Source organism: Mastigoproctus giganteus, chromosome 3 (genome assembly GCF_048544385.1).
Source record: "Mastigoproctus giganteus isolate SK-2022 chromosome 3, ASM4854438v1, whole genome shotgun sequence".
Lineage (NCBI taxonomy): Eukaryota > Metazoa > Arthropoda > Arachnida > Uropygi > Thelyphonidae > Mastigoproctus > Mastigoproctus giganteus.
In genome coordinates this window covers 76,176,823-76,194,683 of record NC_143577.1, presented here as the reverse complement: position 1 = coordinate 76,194,683, position 17,861 = coordinate 76,176,823, and the positions used below count along the sequence as shown (strand labels likewise).

At 38.8% G+C, this 17,861-nt stretch overlaps 1 protein-coding gene across 1 annotated transcript in view; it reads right to left on the bottom strand.

The window, feature by feature from the left end:
• LOC150088092 (CXXC motif containing zinc binding protein) overlaps positions 1-17,861 on the bottom strand; it is a 209,712-nt gene that overhangs the window by 18,179 nt on the left and 173,672 nt on the right. The window lies entirely within an intron of this gene.

The following is a 17,861-nucleotide window of genomic DNA, read 5'->3' as shown; positions in this document are numbered from 1 at the left end:
AATTACACTTTAATGATGTATTTTAAAATATGTAAAAATGTTCATATGAAATTAGGGGAAAAAACTGGATCGGTTAAACAATATTTTAGCATTTATTTGTTATTCTGAATTCTAAAATAAATGATGACAATTTAAAAAACAGTGACGTTTTTGTTTACATCCTCATATATTAAGGAGATGAGAGAGAAATATTATAATACTCTCCTGTTCGTCTAGTGGTTGGCGCGCGCGTGGCCATAAGGCCGGTGGTTTCGGGTTCAACCCCATACGCTGCCATAAAAAAAATTCAGTGCTATGTGGCATTGAAAAATCTAGCTGTCCTTTAATTTAATGTGTACGCAGTCACCACGAATTTATAAACTCTTCTGGCCTTGACCGTCTAGAAAATAAACGAAATTTAAGTGAGAATATATTTCATATTTGTGAAAATTTAAGAAAAATACTGTCTTTTCCAAACTTTTTAACTACTCATAATTTTCCTATCGGTATTTATGCAAAATTTGACAAAAATGCGTTGTAAAAAAAAAAAAAAAAAAAAAATCTGATTTTTATCTATATTCTAAAAAACAAAAGCCACAACATTCAACCACAAATTACACAACCAACGGGAAAATGAATTTTTATTTAAATGAATCAACAAAAAAGTGTATGGAGAAACAAAATATCAAATCCAGATGGTTTTTCAGTAACGGCTGCATTGCACTCTCTCAATTCACCTTGGTACGAATTGCTGTTCCGTGTTCGTTACAGACACTAATCATCTAGAAGCTTGAAGAATAAAAAATAATAGTCTTCAATATGCTAAAGATATATATGTGTTCGTACGAGCGTGTGTATGTGTGCCTTTTGCATTTCAAATATTTCAGGACTTTTGTCCTGCTAGATACATATCTGCTAACTAGAGACTACAATACTGCAACAAACACTGTGCCTCACGAAAATGAAGACAGTACCAAACACCATCACAGCACCTGCTTTGATCCATATCAGGTAAAACAACTTTACGTACCCTCCAAAAACGATCGATCACCTAACGATACGCCTTTAATTTTACTCGAAAGATTACAGCGCTTTTGGCTTATGCCTGCCATGATTACACCACCCAGTAATCATCATAGCATTGCCCGGAATACTTCAACACTGCCTGAAAACTTTGTTCTGCCCCTTTGTAACAGCTGCGAAAATAGACTCCATTAGCGAGCAAATGCTAAACATTGTGAAAATCTATAACTTAATTTCTCACCACTCTATTATACTGAAATTGATTCTTTGGATTTTTAACTGTGATTGGTATCTTATTTAGGCTCAATATGTCGCTGTTGCGTACTCATTCTCTATCTGGAAAACAAAAATCTTTTAAAAGTAGTTTCTTACTCTAAACATACAGTTTACAACTGCTTAAAACATGGCTGATAAACGTTGATACCCAAAAATTATATTAACAGTTCCTTTACTCATAAACGAAGCCAAATATGTAAACAATTTCTATCTATTAATATATTAAAAAGTTTGTTTGAAGTTTTGATTCTACTGCAAAATTACCTTTGTATTTAAATATTTTTTTTTAATCATGAAGACAATCTTAAATAGTACCGTGATTGTGTTTAATCTGTTCTAAATTATAAGCATTAATATATATATATATATATTTTTTTTTTTTTATAAATGAGTTTTTTTTAATATAACCTTCATGATCTAATTTAAAAATTACATAATCATCTCCTAGCGCTTTATTATCGAATGATATTTTATTATTTCGCAGTATGGTATTTGACGTGTTATTGTTGAACTCTAAACTTCTCCAACAACACTCTTTATCAATGGCCGCGTTTACAGGATTTTTTTTTTTTCTATTGGAAATACATGGATGAATTCATAAAGGAAGCAGTTATCCGTGGTTTATCAAAAAGGTAAAGTATAAGCGCACTATTCGTACTGTTATGCACAACTCAAATGCGCGCTTTTATTATTTATAGTTGAATAAAACTTTGATTTAGAACATGCTTACAATAGAGTGCTTGTAAATAAATTTAGGTAGTTTTCGATGCTGTTCGGTAGTGTCTTCCCTGCCTCTCCCCGACATTTCTAAATACAAAACGCTTCTGCCTCTAAGAAGCAACGTTGTGTGTAATGGCTGCATTCAAATGTCTGTATAAAATCAATTTTTAATCAAGTTTTCCTATACTTAAAGAGCTTTCAAAGTTTCACTCCCACTGTGGATGTATTTACGCTATTTTGTGCTACTTTCCGGTTTAACGTATGAAGAGACTTGTACAGATGATTCGTTAGGTATTCATCAGATACCACTGGGTGTTTTGTGCAATAAAGTGGAGCAAGATCTACTTGAGTAATGTATTTTCTACAGCACATGTGTGTGTTGTAAGTCAAATGAATAAAATATGTACAGGCAAAAAAACTTCTCAGACACTTATTTTTCAGATCACTGAAATATTCTAGTAAATTGGAACACATTCAAAAACTACCCGTTTTAATCGCAGGTTCTTCTTACTCTACTGCAGTGATTCCCAACCAATGCATGGAATTATTACAAGACCCTACGAATCCATGAAGAATTAATCTTCATGCAAAAACACTACTTCTGGGTAGCCAGAACTAGCTGATAAAGCTGTGAAATACCTAATGCCTTTTCTCGCCAGGGGCACAACCGCAAAGGAGTAGAGGCTGCAGGCTCCTGGAATACTCAGACTCGATTGAAACGGGGAGTGGAATTGAGTACTTTAGATCATTGGCCAAGGCGCAGATCCCTCCAAGAAAAATCTTGAGCTCGCTACCGTTTCCCCACAGCACTGTTCGTGAAATTGGGTTTTCTGCATAGAAATGTAAATACCGGAACAAGCTAGAGCTGTAACCATAGTTCAAGTTGAAACTTTCGTCACATCAACCAAACTTGCAAAACGGCACCAGCTGTCTCATAACTTCAAGAGACTCAATAAATAATGTCTTCATATATACGTACTACTATTTTTGAAGTGTATGTACATGCTGTTGATTAATAAATATACATTCATTTAAAAGCGTTACTGAATTTATAGTAGCGTTCTGCTACTATGTATTTTCTCAATGAATGGATGGTCTGATGCACGCAGATTCATTCTTATCTGCGCACGTCGTATAGGAGCCTCAAATTTTTCCAATGTTAGAAAAGGTTGGGAACCACTGCTCTACTGTATATTACGCGTAAAATTAGATGAGACACTAGTGGATAGGTTGTTTTTAAATTAACAAAATTAAGTTAAACCTTAAAGTGCTGTTGTATACAACACATCATTTGAGAACTCTTACTAAAATGTGCCTGCATTCTTTTCTCGTTATTAATTTCTATCGCGTGATTTCTTATTCATGCGCAACTAGAAACGAATTGAAATCACAACTCACAGTTTTTAAAATAAGCGAAATTCAGTTTTCATCGTGGTCTTTCATTCAAGGCCAGGGTGAGCATGTATCATTTAAAATGCAGCTTAGTTGCAAATTAGACATCTTACAATAGATGTTCGTAACTTTATTGACTAAACTTGCTTTACTGATGGCAATTATATTTTATTCTTATCACAAAATCCCGGAGTCTGGGTATTCGACTAATCTCCATGCATTTCGTCACTGCAATGGAGGGACATTAAGTATCATTGTTTCTACTATTCCTACTCTATGGATCATAAATTAGGATGATTCAGAACGGTGAAATTCATTTTGATCGATATACAATGAAAAAATATCCGAATATTTGTGTCTATCTCACATGGTGCTGTTGGAAAAGTTTGGAACCAGTGGCAAAATTTTTCAGGGATTTACAGTCTGTCGTTTTGATGCTAGAGAGGAGCTGTATTATCAGTTTTCAGCATAAACCTTTAATTTGACATAGCCCAGTGCTAGGGAGTCGGTAACTAGTGGAATAAGTGCCAGAGCCGGCACCGGAAACTATTCGAAATGCCTCAAGAGATTATTAACCGCCCCTCCCTTTCCTTTAAATAAATTTAAATTCCCATTCGCCCAGTGTCCGCCCATCTTTATAAATTACGATAAGGTATTTATACACAACGTTCCAATTAAAAAAAAAAAAAAGGGAGCATCACCATGGGCTCCACACCACAGTTCACCTCACCCCCAACGAAAGTTTGCTAACCTCTGTCCAAGTGAATTGAAATTTAGCGATGTCTCATTGCTTTTCAAATAAAACCTTAATAAAAATATACATTGTAAACTAAATGCTGATGGAATCTTTCTCGGGCGATACGAGGATGATTGTAGGATAGATTATGGAAATTTGGTTTTAGCCAGATTGTTGGAGCAAACTTCCATCTGATGGTGTGGAAGCCATTTAAGTGAACTATCATCGGGTTCTCACCCATATGCAACTCCTCATCTGTGTGTAGGCTTCAACGTCCAGTTGGTTAGTAAGAAAAACAACAAACAGAAACCCAACTGGGTTAACTTGAACAATAATGACTGATTATTTCGGCCATCACACCTTCACGAGGAGATAAGTGGCCCCAGGCGCCAAGCGACTTTGTCTTTGCCAGTAAATTTGCGCGCTCTCTCTTGAAGAAATAAAATCTCCTTGTTTTCAGCATTACACTGTGGGAGGATAGGAAAATGTTATTTCTTATCGTTTATTTTGTTTTGACTTCCACCCTACTGAAGTCTGAAACCCACCCCACTTTACACAAATCTGACTGCAATCCACAGAAAATTCTGGATTCTAGGATGTGTAAAGCAGGTGTTAGCAGAACATTAAAGACATACACCTTTAATTAACATTATATACAGCATTTACATAAAGGAAACAAATACTTCCATACAAGCATACCCATTTCCATATATTTGAACTACACTACATATTATTAACATCAGTAAACTCATTTCAATTATTATTACTCTTTCTATATATTTTGTTATATTCTTAGCTTTTAACCCATGAAATTTATTACAACTGGTATCCTCTTACATCAATAATATTTACTACAAATCACTCATTCCAACTAAGTTACCATCTTAGTCATCCCTCTTTACTACCCTTACGTTATTTAAAAATCATTTACATTCATAACAAATTATCTCAACCTTAGTAACTAACTTGCCTAATACAACAGGAATGTTTCTTTTTTTAAAAGGACTATCACTCAAGTCCTTACAGAGCTATGTTATGAGTCCTTGAATTCAGGTTTCCAGAAAAAAAACCAGGAACACACTTACGTTTCGGAATGGCCGCTACTTCCAATTTCCTTGCGTTCGGGCTTTCTTTCCCTTTCTTGGGCACTCTGCTTCCTTAGTGGGGGACAGGCATACGTTTCGCTTCTGGGCACTCTGGTTTTCCTTCAAGCCTGACAGGCATGCGTTCACTTCTGGGGCACTCTTGACATGACGCACCTTCTTGTGTAGACGATATATTCACAGGTATACATACTTGGCTCATTCTCTGCGGTCGGAACTAGAACCCATGAGCAGTTCCTTCGCAAGTTTTCCTGCAGAGACTCTTTACAAGGGCCTACATTACTAAGCTCTCCTATCTGATTCTGCCCCCCCCCACTAAAAAAAAAAAAAAACACAATCCATTCTCTCCCACGTATCTTCAAAAACTCTCTCGATCACACTTCCCTCTCCTTCCCAACCGTTTTCTTTTTTTCAAGTAGTAGTAGTAGTGGCATGTGATGCAAGAAAGCAAGTGTATGAGCTTATGCAACATCAGCCAAAAAAAATCACACCATTCCCTCCAAATGCCTGTCCAGTTCCTCCTTAAATTTATTCAACCTATCAACTTCCACAACGACAGATGGAAGTATGTTCCAGCAATTAACCACCCGCTGGCTAAAGGCAAATTTCCGCACATCTATTCTACATCTGTCTTTTCTTAATTTGAATTTATGCCCCCTTAGATTCGTAATCTGAACAAGTGGAAGGATCCCATTAGAATTCAGCGTGCTCAACCCATTCAAGGCCTTATACACTTCAATCAGATCACCGCGCAGGTGCCTAGTCTCCAGCCACTGCAATGTGCAGAACGTAAGCCTCTCTTGGTAAGAGGATCGCTTCATTCCCCTCACCAGTTGTCCTTCTCTGTACACGCTCAAGTAAATCTACATCCTTCCTAAAATGAGGGCACCAGACCTGTACGCAGTACTCAGGCGTGGCCTGACCATTGCCTTATACAGAGGGACAATCACCTCCTTCTCCCTGCTAGCAAAATTCCTATACTGTATATCATTGAACCGAACGTTCCTAGTTCTGCTTAATTTTCCATTCCTTCCTATTTGCTAAAACAACTCTCCCTAGCGCACAAACCAACCCTTCTCTAGAAATTTCTTTTTTTTTTTTTTTTTTTTTTTTCACACGGCAGTATGGCCTTTTCATGTTTGCCAGGTCACCTCCAAAACGCTCATTTTCGTGTTCACACCTCTGCTAAATATATCGAATTTAACCAAAATATCAGTCATCCTGACGCCGTTTCTTTTGACGCGAACACTGGACGTCCACTAATTTCATGTTTACTTTCTAACAGTGGCTTATATCAAAAGAGACGCTTCGTAATCCTGTTTCACGGTGCTATTGTTCTTGCCCTCAGCAACCCTTTCACGCCTGTTCTCAAATGGCACCCTCTACCTAGTCCTGCGCTGTCTCTGTTTATTCTCTTGTATTATTTAAATTACTTGTTTTCCTTTAGCCGCTATTTTAATTCACACGTCTAAAACTCCATTCCTAAATCCAGTGTTTCTTCGAACTTTAACCTTTTTTTTTTACATTCAACCTAAACATTTACTATCTTTAAATTAATACTAATTTTCACTTTCCATTGCCCTTCCTGGATTTATTTTAGCAAGACACATATTTTAATTTGTAAGATCTACATCTTACAGCTAACAATCAAATAATCCCAGTAGAGAAGTCACTTTACTAGATCAGGAGGAAAATAACCTTTATTTTTTCTTTTTATTTGTACACCTACTACGGCTTGGTTACAGAGGTGGCACTGCGCCTGCGTCCACGTGACGGGGCCGTAACCAAGTGGGGGGAGACCTTTCCCCCTCTAGGTTACGGCCCCGCAACAGTTCCCAAAACCTGGTTTTGTCGCAGCAAAACGTCACGTCAAAACACTGACATAGACAGAATTCGAACCCCGACTTTCCTAATCATTCATTCTACTCAAGAACAACCGGTTCCAAAACTCTTTCCATTCCTAGTGTAGAAATGCTTCGAAAGAACAATTGGTACACCCAAGACAGTTAGTCGTTTAAGATCGGGAGACTTACTGGTTGAAGTTGCCACTGCTCGACAGTCTTAGCAACTATAAAAACTAAAAAATTTTGGTGCAACTTCTGTTACCGTTTCATCACACGTCAGGAAGTGTCATCACTGAATGGGATCTCATCAATCTGTCAGATGAAGAACAGAAACAAGAATTTCGTCAAATACCCTTAAACCATTCCCACTAAAAACAAACCTTGAGGCAGTTGCTGCACGAGTCAATATTAACATCGATTTCATTATAACTGACACCTAACCAAAATATAAGCAATGCCGACTTAGAAGAATTAGTAATACAACTTCCCAACCCCTACTACGACATCTTAGGAGACCTCAACAGAAACCATCCGTTATCGGAAAACCATAACCTGGACAAACTATCGAAAAATTACTTGATCAGCACAATCTGATAACTATCAATAATGGAGCGAACACTTATACGCATCTTCCTACAGGATCTACTTCAGCTATTGATGTATGTCTCTCTATGCTCAGTAGCCACATATCCTCTATTTGGATGGACTATTCACAGCAATCCACTGGGTAGTCATCATTATCATAAGAGATGCTGCATTGATACAAGCGTTCCCTGCCTTTCTTACTGAATTGAACGTATACAAGCAGCTAGTAACACTAGAATGATCCAACAAACACCCCTAAAGTGAAAGGCCAAAGACATTGGTTTTCAACCGGGGTGCCGTGTAATTTGGGTTTAAGTTACTTAAAAAAAATTATTTTTTTAAATTTGTATATTTATTTCATTATAAAAAGATGTACGGCATCCATTGTACCATATCTTTTTAATTTTGTGGTGATCTATAATTGATCTTTATTTAGTACCTCTATACAATATAAAGAATAAAATTATTATATAGGTATATATTTAAAAGGTCGAAAACCACTGTGTTAGTTATTTCTTTTGGCCTATGGGGTGCCGTGAAAATATTACTGGGGCACTAAGGGCGCCGTGCACCGAGAAAGCTTGGGAACCTCTGGCCTAAGTGCTCTGGATTCATTATATATATATATTACTACGTGACACAGAGCAAAACGGAAAGAAAATTAAGTTGCAGATGAAATAGCTTTCGGACAGTATGTTGCTCTTCATCAGTTTTTACCGTTAATCTAGAAATATAGAACCTACATGCATGTAACGGCAGTCATGTATGGTGAGTTTTAGGTGCCCCTAAAGCTGGCAATAGAATATATATAACCAAATACTGCAGGAAACGGACAAAGCAATCAACAAAAATATCGGCCCGGTGAAACGTGCGGTGGAATGATGAATGTAGCGCAGCTAAAAACAGAAGACTAGGACATTGATAAACATCTTCAGGAAGTTCCCAACATCAGCAAATCTCATCCGCTTTAAACATGTTAGGCAGACCAGCAAAAGGGAAGCATGGAGGCGTCTGGCTTTGATAATTACAAGAACGATGAAGACCCACACAATATGGGCCAAAATACAGTGACTGTACGCAAAACAACCATGCATCAGCTGTCTCATGCTCATTGTCAATGGCTATAATATTGTAAACGCGCTGCATAAATCGTTTGTGGAAATCTACGACATCGTTCTCGCTACATTTTCAGGCACATGCTAAAAAAAAAAAATATATAGCAAAGTATTTTGAAACAGCAGCCACTGCTGTGTACAATTTCCCCTTCACAATGTCAGAGTTGCACCATGCTCTAGCCTCAGTGCAGCAGGGCCAGATGGAATACATTACATCATGATAGCAAAAAAAACTTACTGGACTGGCCCCAGGACACTGTTACTCCTCTACAATACAATATTCAAAGAAAACAATTTGCCTGACAAATGGTGCCATGCTTATGTTTTAGCATTTCCAAATCAGGGAAAGATCCTACAAATCCACATTACCGATCTATTGCACTCACCAGCTGTATGAGAAAGGTCAGGGAAAAAATGAACAATGCCCGGCTATCCTGGTTTCTAATGCTAAGTGCCACCCTTTTTAATATAATAATGAATTCAATTTTAACACGACCTATAACGGTGGGTCCCAACGGCTAAATGGCCAGATGAACAATGGTACACAACACTACACCTCCCAAGGCCCATACACTTTTAAATCTCTGGCTTCAGTGTACTGTTTCACGTGACAACGTATATTACACGGAGATGGAATCACCTGTTGCCATTAGACACGAATACACTATACGCCTGCTGCACCGTCAGCACACATGCTCTGAAAGTGCTGGCGGACATCATTCGCTGCAGTATGCTCTACCACCTATGAGCTTTAACACTGACCCTCTCAACAATCTCAGTGTGGAAAATAAACGACTGCTCACTTTGCTACAGCAGGTTTGGCAAACAAGTTCGACCGAATCTACGAAAGGTACAATAACCCGGAAATTCATCCCTCCCATTCAGAAAACCTACCCCAGGTCGCCCGTGTGGTTCTCTCCTGACTACATACCAACTGGTCATGGCTCCATCAGACAGAAACTCACCTCCCTACCTCCCTTGGAATAATAGACAACTCCATCTGTCATTGTGGTCTCCAGGAGTCCTGAGACCACTTAATGTTTGACTGTACCCTTATAGGAGGACCTCCGATGTATACTCATTTAAATTCATTACTTCTCCAAAGATCAGGTACAGTGTCTACTGGAAACGACTAGCAAAACATTTTCTAAATTTGCACAGGACCTCTTTGCCAAACGCAGAACTTTCCCACAACTATAAAAGGACTAATACATCCAAACCAATCTCCACAACTCCTTGAGGATCTTCATGTAGGGATGTCCTATTCTGAACCATAATTCCAACGAGCAAGCTGTACCCAACTACCAGAACCGGCAACCCTACATGGCCCCAAATATCCTCACCGAGGAGGAACCTGACCTGACTTGAAAAACCAGCCTAAAACAATGGTATACAATCACTATGGATGTATGCGGATGTACTTGTTTTGGGTGGCACCTAGACGTTTAGTCGAACTCCACCTTGCAAAATCTGTGTTGAGAAAGAGAGAAACTGTCTACAGTCTACAGCGATCAACATCCTGTCAATCACTGCCCATTTCTAGGCTCGAGTAGTTGTGCCTGCTTCTATTATCTAGTGCTGCTGCACTAATTTGTCGTCCAGTGGAAGGAGTGCAATACCAAAGGACAGGAGCTCTCAGGCTGCCCAACCCGAGGGAAAAAAAAAAATAATAATAATAAATAAAAAAATAAAAGTAAATAAATGAAATAAAAATAAAAAAATAAAAGTAAATAAATAAAATAAAAAAAAAGTTAAAATAAAATAAAAATATGTATAGTTAATATCATTATATACATTGAATGTTATTACTAATTTAAGAACACAACAGTTAGTTTCTAAGTTAACAGCTGTTTGACCTAGTAAGGTAGAAATATAAGTTCATGAACACATCACTCTACTGTCCACTTCTAGAATTAGTAAACAAGGTGCGTCTTCTTTTAAACACCTTGTCAGAAAAGGATTCGAATGCTGCAAAGTTCTTGGCATCTTGAATCAAAATATCGAGGTTGTCAGTCCTAATAGGTTGAGTGCTGTTAAATAGTTCTTGTCTGAAGTCGTCATAAGCCGGGCAGTAAAGAAGAACATGCCTCCAATCTTCTACAGCCCCACAAAAACACAAAGGGTCAGGTTCAAGTCCAAATTTACACAATTTATCCCGTAGTGAACCATGTCCAGTAATTAAATACGACGTTGTCATTGAAGGATAAAACCATCCCATAACTTTCTTATTTACAGCAAATGTTGCATCTTCAATGAACTCCCTGGTAGTGAGTCCTGTTTCACTGGATTGCCATCTGTATTTCCACTTCTCAGTGAATTTTGTTCAAAGATTAATTTTCTCCTGCCGAATGTCCGTGGCCGGATTACTTGCAATGTCGAGGATTTCAGTTGCCAAACCTTTCTTTAAGTTAGAAATCATGCCTCGGTATGCCACATAAAGGTCAATCGGAATACAACCTGAGATCACTTGTAAACCATTGGTTGATGTCGTTCTGCAGCATCTGTGTGTTGCCAATATCATCTTTCTCTGCAATGATAAGAGTTTGGCCTTCACTGTGACGTGAGTAACCCTAGGAAACCATATGGCAGCCGCATATACTACAATTGGCAAAAATATAGCCTTATAATATAATGCCAAAGTTTTGTGCTTTATACCCCATTCAGCTCTTGAGAGCCTAATCACATTGGCAGTAAACTTGTTAATCTTTTCAACTAAGTTCTTTACGTGGGGGATAAAAGAAAATTTATCATCAATTATGAGACCAAGATATTTATTTTGAGAAACATAAGGAATTTGGACATTGTTGATATGGAGTTTAGGAGGTCTGTTATAATCCAATTTATTGTTGAAGATCATCATTTTAGTTTTCGTCTCAGAAATTTTTAATCTGTTTATTCTAGACCATTTCAGCAAATCATCCAGGATTTCTTTCCCATGTGTTTCTAGCATAAGTCTTGACCTGCCTGGTATGCACAGCGCTAAATTGTCGGCAAATGCTATTTTATTGCAAATTTGACTTTCTTTTAGTAGCCACTGGTCTAAAACAGAGTTCCAGAGGAGAGGCCCAAGGACCGAGCCTTGTGGGCATCCTCTGGAAATGAATTTTGAAAATACCAAGTGTTGTGAGATGACTTTTATCTGCCTATTTGAAAAATAAGATCTCATAACCTGATATAGTAAATCATCACATTCTGCCTCTCGAAGTGACCTAAGGGCGCTCTCCCACCAGAGTGTATCGAAGGCGCCCTCAAAGTCGATAAAAACAACCATCAGGTATACAATCACTAGAATATATCTAACAACAGGACCATAACCTTTACCTTGTTATGACCTCGAATGACCAACACTAAAGCTTGAATTGACATCCTCCGCCAGATGGCGATCTAGACTGTGCATCCCAGCACAGGCGCCTCCATAGCCAGGTGGGAAAGGCAACAGCAGATAGCCTGCAACGAAGGTCTACGCTTGTGGTTCACACCTCGAAAGGAAGGCAAGAAAGCATACAAATGTCTCCCTTTCTCAGAATTCGTCCACTGGGCTTTCCAGATGGCATCCAACTCATCACTGATTTGCCTCCACTCAGTTGACGAAACTGGGCCGCTGACTAGATACGACTGGACGCCCAACAGTTCTCTAGGAGCCCCATTCTTCAGGGTAGAAAGTAGGCACGAGCACATTAACCGGAATCTTCCGGGCTAACGCACATAAACCTTTCGTAGCGACGCCAAGAACAGCAATTCTTTGTCCTGAAGGAAGAGACCTATGCACTGCTGTATTGGCAACTCTCCCACCCCAAAGCCCGGCCACGTATGTCACGATTAGAGTATACACTGGTGTTCAAGGAAAGTGCATCACCCGCTAAAATTGTAATTGTCGTCCGAATAACGTAAGTTATTCGGCCAATGTTTCTTACAGATTGCATCAAATAAGATTGACACGCGTAGGTGATGTAGTAATATTGCATCAGCTGCTACTTTCAGTAGCAGCTGATGCAATATTACTATATTTCATAAGCACGCTCTGCAAGAGTTGCAGTCATTCCTTGCTTGTGTTAGAATGGCGAGTACGACCACAAAGAAAGAGTGCTATTGTTGCTTTACGTGAGGAAGGATGTTCTTCCGTCATATTGCTTATAGAGTGTCTTTTAATCAGTCGACAGTAAGTAGATTTCTTCCCAAACTCAAGAATACTGGTTCCGCTGATAGGAAAAAAGGAACAGGACCGCGTTTTGAAGCACTTTGCCTTAAAAACCGTAAAGCTTCTTCGTCTGAACTGAAAAGAGAACGGGAAGAACATACAGGAGTGGTAGCAAGTGCAGTAACAGTCAGAAGACGTCTCTTAAGAAATGGACTTGTAGCCCGTCGTCCTAAGAAGAAGCCCGTCCTCACACAAAAAATGAAAAAGGCCCGATTAATTTGGTGTAAGGAGCATTTCAAATGGACCCCCGAGCAGTGCAAGTCGGTTATTTTCTCGGATGAGAAGAAATTCAACCTGCTTAGCTCTGATGGGAGACAAACGATTCGCCGTAGACGTGGTGAAGAATATCATCCAGACTGTATGGTGTCTACAGTGAAATTCTCTACCAGTCAAATGATATGGGGTGCATTTCGAATCGCGGAGTAGGTCACCTGCAGTTTATAAAAGGTTCCGAAAATGCCAATGGATGCCTGGCTATATTGGAAGGCAAATTGCTGCCAACCATTAGAGGCCATTTCGACCTGCCAAGTAACTGCATCTTTCAATACGACTCTGCTCCTTATCATCGGGCGAAAAGTGTAAGTAGGCACATTTGTAGTTACTTCAGCTTCATTTCTGCATTAGAGGTTCGACAGTAATGTGTTTACATTTGTTACAGGTGAAAAAATGGTTGGAAGAACGGTCCATTACAACTCTTAGCTGGCCAGGAAACAGCCCGGATCTGAATCCTATAGAGAACTGTTGGTATCGTGTAGAATCTGCAGTTGCCAGAAAGAAACCAAAGACCCTTCGTGAGCTTCAGGAAGCCATAATTCGTGTTTGGAACCACGAACTATCAGTTGATTATGTTCAAAAATTGACCTTGTCAATGCCTCGACGGTGTACTGGTGTCATCAGGGCCAGAGGCAGTTCAACTAAATATTAATTTGCACCTAGTGAACAATTTCATTTTATTTTCCATTTAAAAGGATAAACTGAAGCAAATTGAGGGTTTCTGATAAGGGCTTCAGCCATAATTGTCGTGTTTATCAAAACGCAAAACGGTTGTATAAAGGTTGGAAATGCACATTTTGGAATATTTCGAGAGCACCTGTCAAATATTACTTAGCTTTGCCTTAACTATTAATAAATATCTTTTGTTTATATTTCTATTTGTGATGCTAGTCAATTATGTAACGTGCCATCGCGAAAAAGGGTTAGAAATTCCTAGGTAATACACTTTCTTTGAACCCCAGTGTAGATATTATCATAGGTGGAAGGCCTCTCCTCTCAATCGACACGAGTCCATCGCTGGAGCTTGGCAAGTGGATATTTTAAATAAATTTAAGGAAGGATTAGACAAATTGCACTGGTCGGCATCACTTTCCTCCCTGAAATAATTTCGACAGATTCTCGTAGGATATACGATGTGTTTCAAAAATGATAGTCAATAATTTAAAAGTGAAAAGTCCCAGTGAGCATCGGGCCGCAAATGAACCGTTTTCGAGATAATGCACATTTTATGTTAAGCTCCGCCACTGACTATGGGAGCACTAGTTTAGCAAAAAGCTGTGAATCCTTTGCTAAGGGTAGTTTTATTAAACATAAGATAATACATTTTTAATTATTGGTTTCAACACCACAGGATTTTACAGATGTTACAAAAGGTGTTCAAAGTGCTGTCCTTGCAGCTGTTTAGCCTTCTCTGCATTGAGTTGCGAATCCTCTCGGACGTTCCTGGGTCATTTCTATTTGTTGAAAGGCTCCTTCAACCCGACGCTGCAATTCCTCAACTGTGTTAATTCCAGAAGTGTACACTAAGCTTTTTACATGACCCCAGATACAAAAATCCATAGGATTTAAGACTGGTGATCTGGGAGGTCACATTACAGGCCCACCGTTTCGACCATAACTTTTAGTTAGATACCGAGTCACAACTCGAGCAAAATGTGCCGGTGCAGCATCATGCATAAACCACATGTTCTGACGTTGCTGAAGTGGAACATTATCATCAAGGTCTGGAAGAACAATCTGCAGGAACTGAAAGTACAGCTCTCCTGTTAACCTGTTTGGCAGAAAGTGTGGTCCAATTGGTCTCCTAGTAGTCCTGCCCAGACATTCAACGAGAAACGTTGCTGATGTCGTAAATTGCATTAGGATTTTCGTCGGACCAAACGTGACAGTTATGAAAATTAAAAATACCATCACGAGTAAACCCAGCTTCGTCAGTGAACAAAATGTTGTTTAAAAATTGGGGGTTCAGGACACTGTTATTGCATCCACTGGCAGAAGTTCACTCTGGGAGGGTAGTCTGTATTGCTGAGACCTTGGACACGTTGGATATGGTAGGGGTACAGTAATTAGCGATGTAAAATTCGCCACACACCGCTATGACTCAGTACACCCCTCGTCGAAATTCCTGCATTTTGTTCTATTCTTTCTAACACCCTTTCCTCAACATCAGGTGTTATGCTTTTGGGCTTACCTGCTCGTACTCCATGTGCGAAGCGTTGATGTACCCTGATGAATGTGCGCCTTCGGTGGGGAAATGCTTCTTGGTACAAACGTGCAGCCTCGGGTGCACTGCCGTTGGCTTTACCATACATGAAGTGCATGTCCACATACTCTTTGTTGTTGTAACCTCTTTCCACGACTATCCTTTGACAAATATTAGTATGCCTGCGTCTCAGAGCAATGAGAATAACCTAACCTAAACAAACAAGTCAGTGGTGGATCCCAACTAGAAATGTGCAATATCTCGAAAACGATTCACTTAAGGACCCATGTTTTCAGGTTTTTTTGCATATTGTAGTCTGTATGTTCCTTTAAATTATTGACCATCACTTTTGAAACACCCTGTATGTTCAAAAATTCAGATATATGCTTAAAATGTTTTCATCACCCTCAGTTTTCAAATATCGTATGATAATGATCGAAAACTAAGACCTGTAGTTGGTTTAATCATCTTTTTAATCTTTTTTTTCCCCGGAACGTTCTAGGATATTGCTACGTGCGGAAGAAAAGTTCTGGATGTTTCGACAGAGTTTTCTAGGGCATGGGCGCTGGCAGCATGATGCAAAATGCATCACCTTTGGATTTCCAAGTAATACACAATTTTTAATATTTTCATTAATTTATTGAAACATTAAAACAATACAAATTCTTTCTTTAAAAATACAAGTACGTTCTCCCACCAATCACGATACGTTGGCTCAGCTGTACACGTAAATCAGTCAAACTTGACTTAATTAAAATATTGCATGTATTCGAAAAATTGGTGAACAAAAAAGTTATTCCCATATGCACCCATGTCTATGGGTATAAATACGAGCGGTTTCCTCACCACGCAAGCATTTTCGTGTTTCAGAGAGAGAGGTGAACAAGTGTAAATCGTGAATTGTGTTTAAATTAGAAATAAAAATGTACAATTTCTTAATTGTGTTATGTGCGCGTACCTCAACCGTACATGAAATATGTCGCGTTCTTGCCGAAATAGGTCATAGCCTTTGCTCCTTTTGCGCGGAAGCCACTGTCTTGTGAGAAAAGCCTATGAACTCTATTTTGAAAGTAAGGTCGGAGATCAAGATAAAGGTTCCAAAGATTTCCTCGTAGCTCACGTTCAAGGACATTAACAGGGTGGCTTAGAGGTAGTCATAAATCGATGCCTTTTGCTGTTCCAGTGATATGGCGGGAACCTCGAAACCATATAAACGATTATTACTTTTGAATGACCAATATTTCTTTTTTTTTTTTTCTGAGAATCCAAGCATAGAGTATCCTAACATACCTTCTTAATGAAAGTTTTACATCTGGAGCACATCCCCAAGCATTGCTGGCTTTCATTGATTCATCCGTCGGTTTGAAAGCAGTTTTACTCGATAATGGAAATAAGTATCCATCTATAACATTGGGCCATGCAGTTCGTATGAAGGAAACATACAAGAACCTACAGGTTCTTTTGCAAAAATTGTGCTATCAAGAATACAAATGGAATATCTGTGCCTATCTAAAAGTGGCAGCGTTGCTGACTGGGTTGCAAGGTGGATACACTAAATACTGCTGCTTTTTATGAGAGTGGGGCAGCCGAGCGAAGGCTGCCATTACAGGGTAAAAAAGAAAAGTGGCCAGACCGTTTAGAAATTACACCAGTCCAGAAAAATTTAGCACATCCTCCTTTGGTGGATAAGTCAAAAATCAACTTATCTCCATTGCACATAAAACTAGATTTGATAAAAAATATTTGGGAGAGCGATGGACGAAAAAAGGAGAAGAATTTTCCTGTTTGAGGCCAAGATAATTTTTGTGAGTCTTCAAATCAAACTGCTGTTTCAGTATGAGGAATTCACTAAAAAATTAAATGCTACAGAAATAAGAGGCTGGAAGGCATTCGAAAACGTCTGCTGGAACTTTTTAGGCAATGAGAAATCACAAAATTACGCTGAAATTGTGGATGAGTTAATTTTAAACATAGAGAGTTGGGATGCAACATGTCGTTAAAACTTTTTTTACGACCCCCCCCCCCCCCCAAACACGAAAGATATCAAAAGTACTTAGTACCGTGCACGGGTTGGAGGAGATGCCGAAAACTTTACTCTGGTAACTAAACATGGGTTCCACCACTTCAATCCTCCAATAAGCAAAGTGATGGTTTTCCACCGGATGATGAGAGTCATCTATCACCTAGTGTTAGTATTGTATTATTAACGCTATTTTATATTAGTACTAATAGTACCGTGCATCGGTTGAGGGAGAAGGGATCCGGAAACGTTGCTCTAGAGATTAAACATGGGTTTCACCACTTCAAGCCTCCAAAACGCAAAAGTGGTGGTATTGCACTGGTTAATTAGGGTCATCTGCGACCTAGTGTTATTTTATATTAGTAATAGTCACTGCATAAATATAAAATTTTCT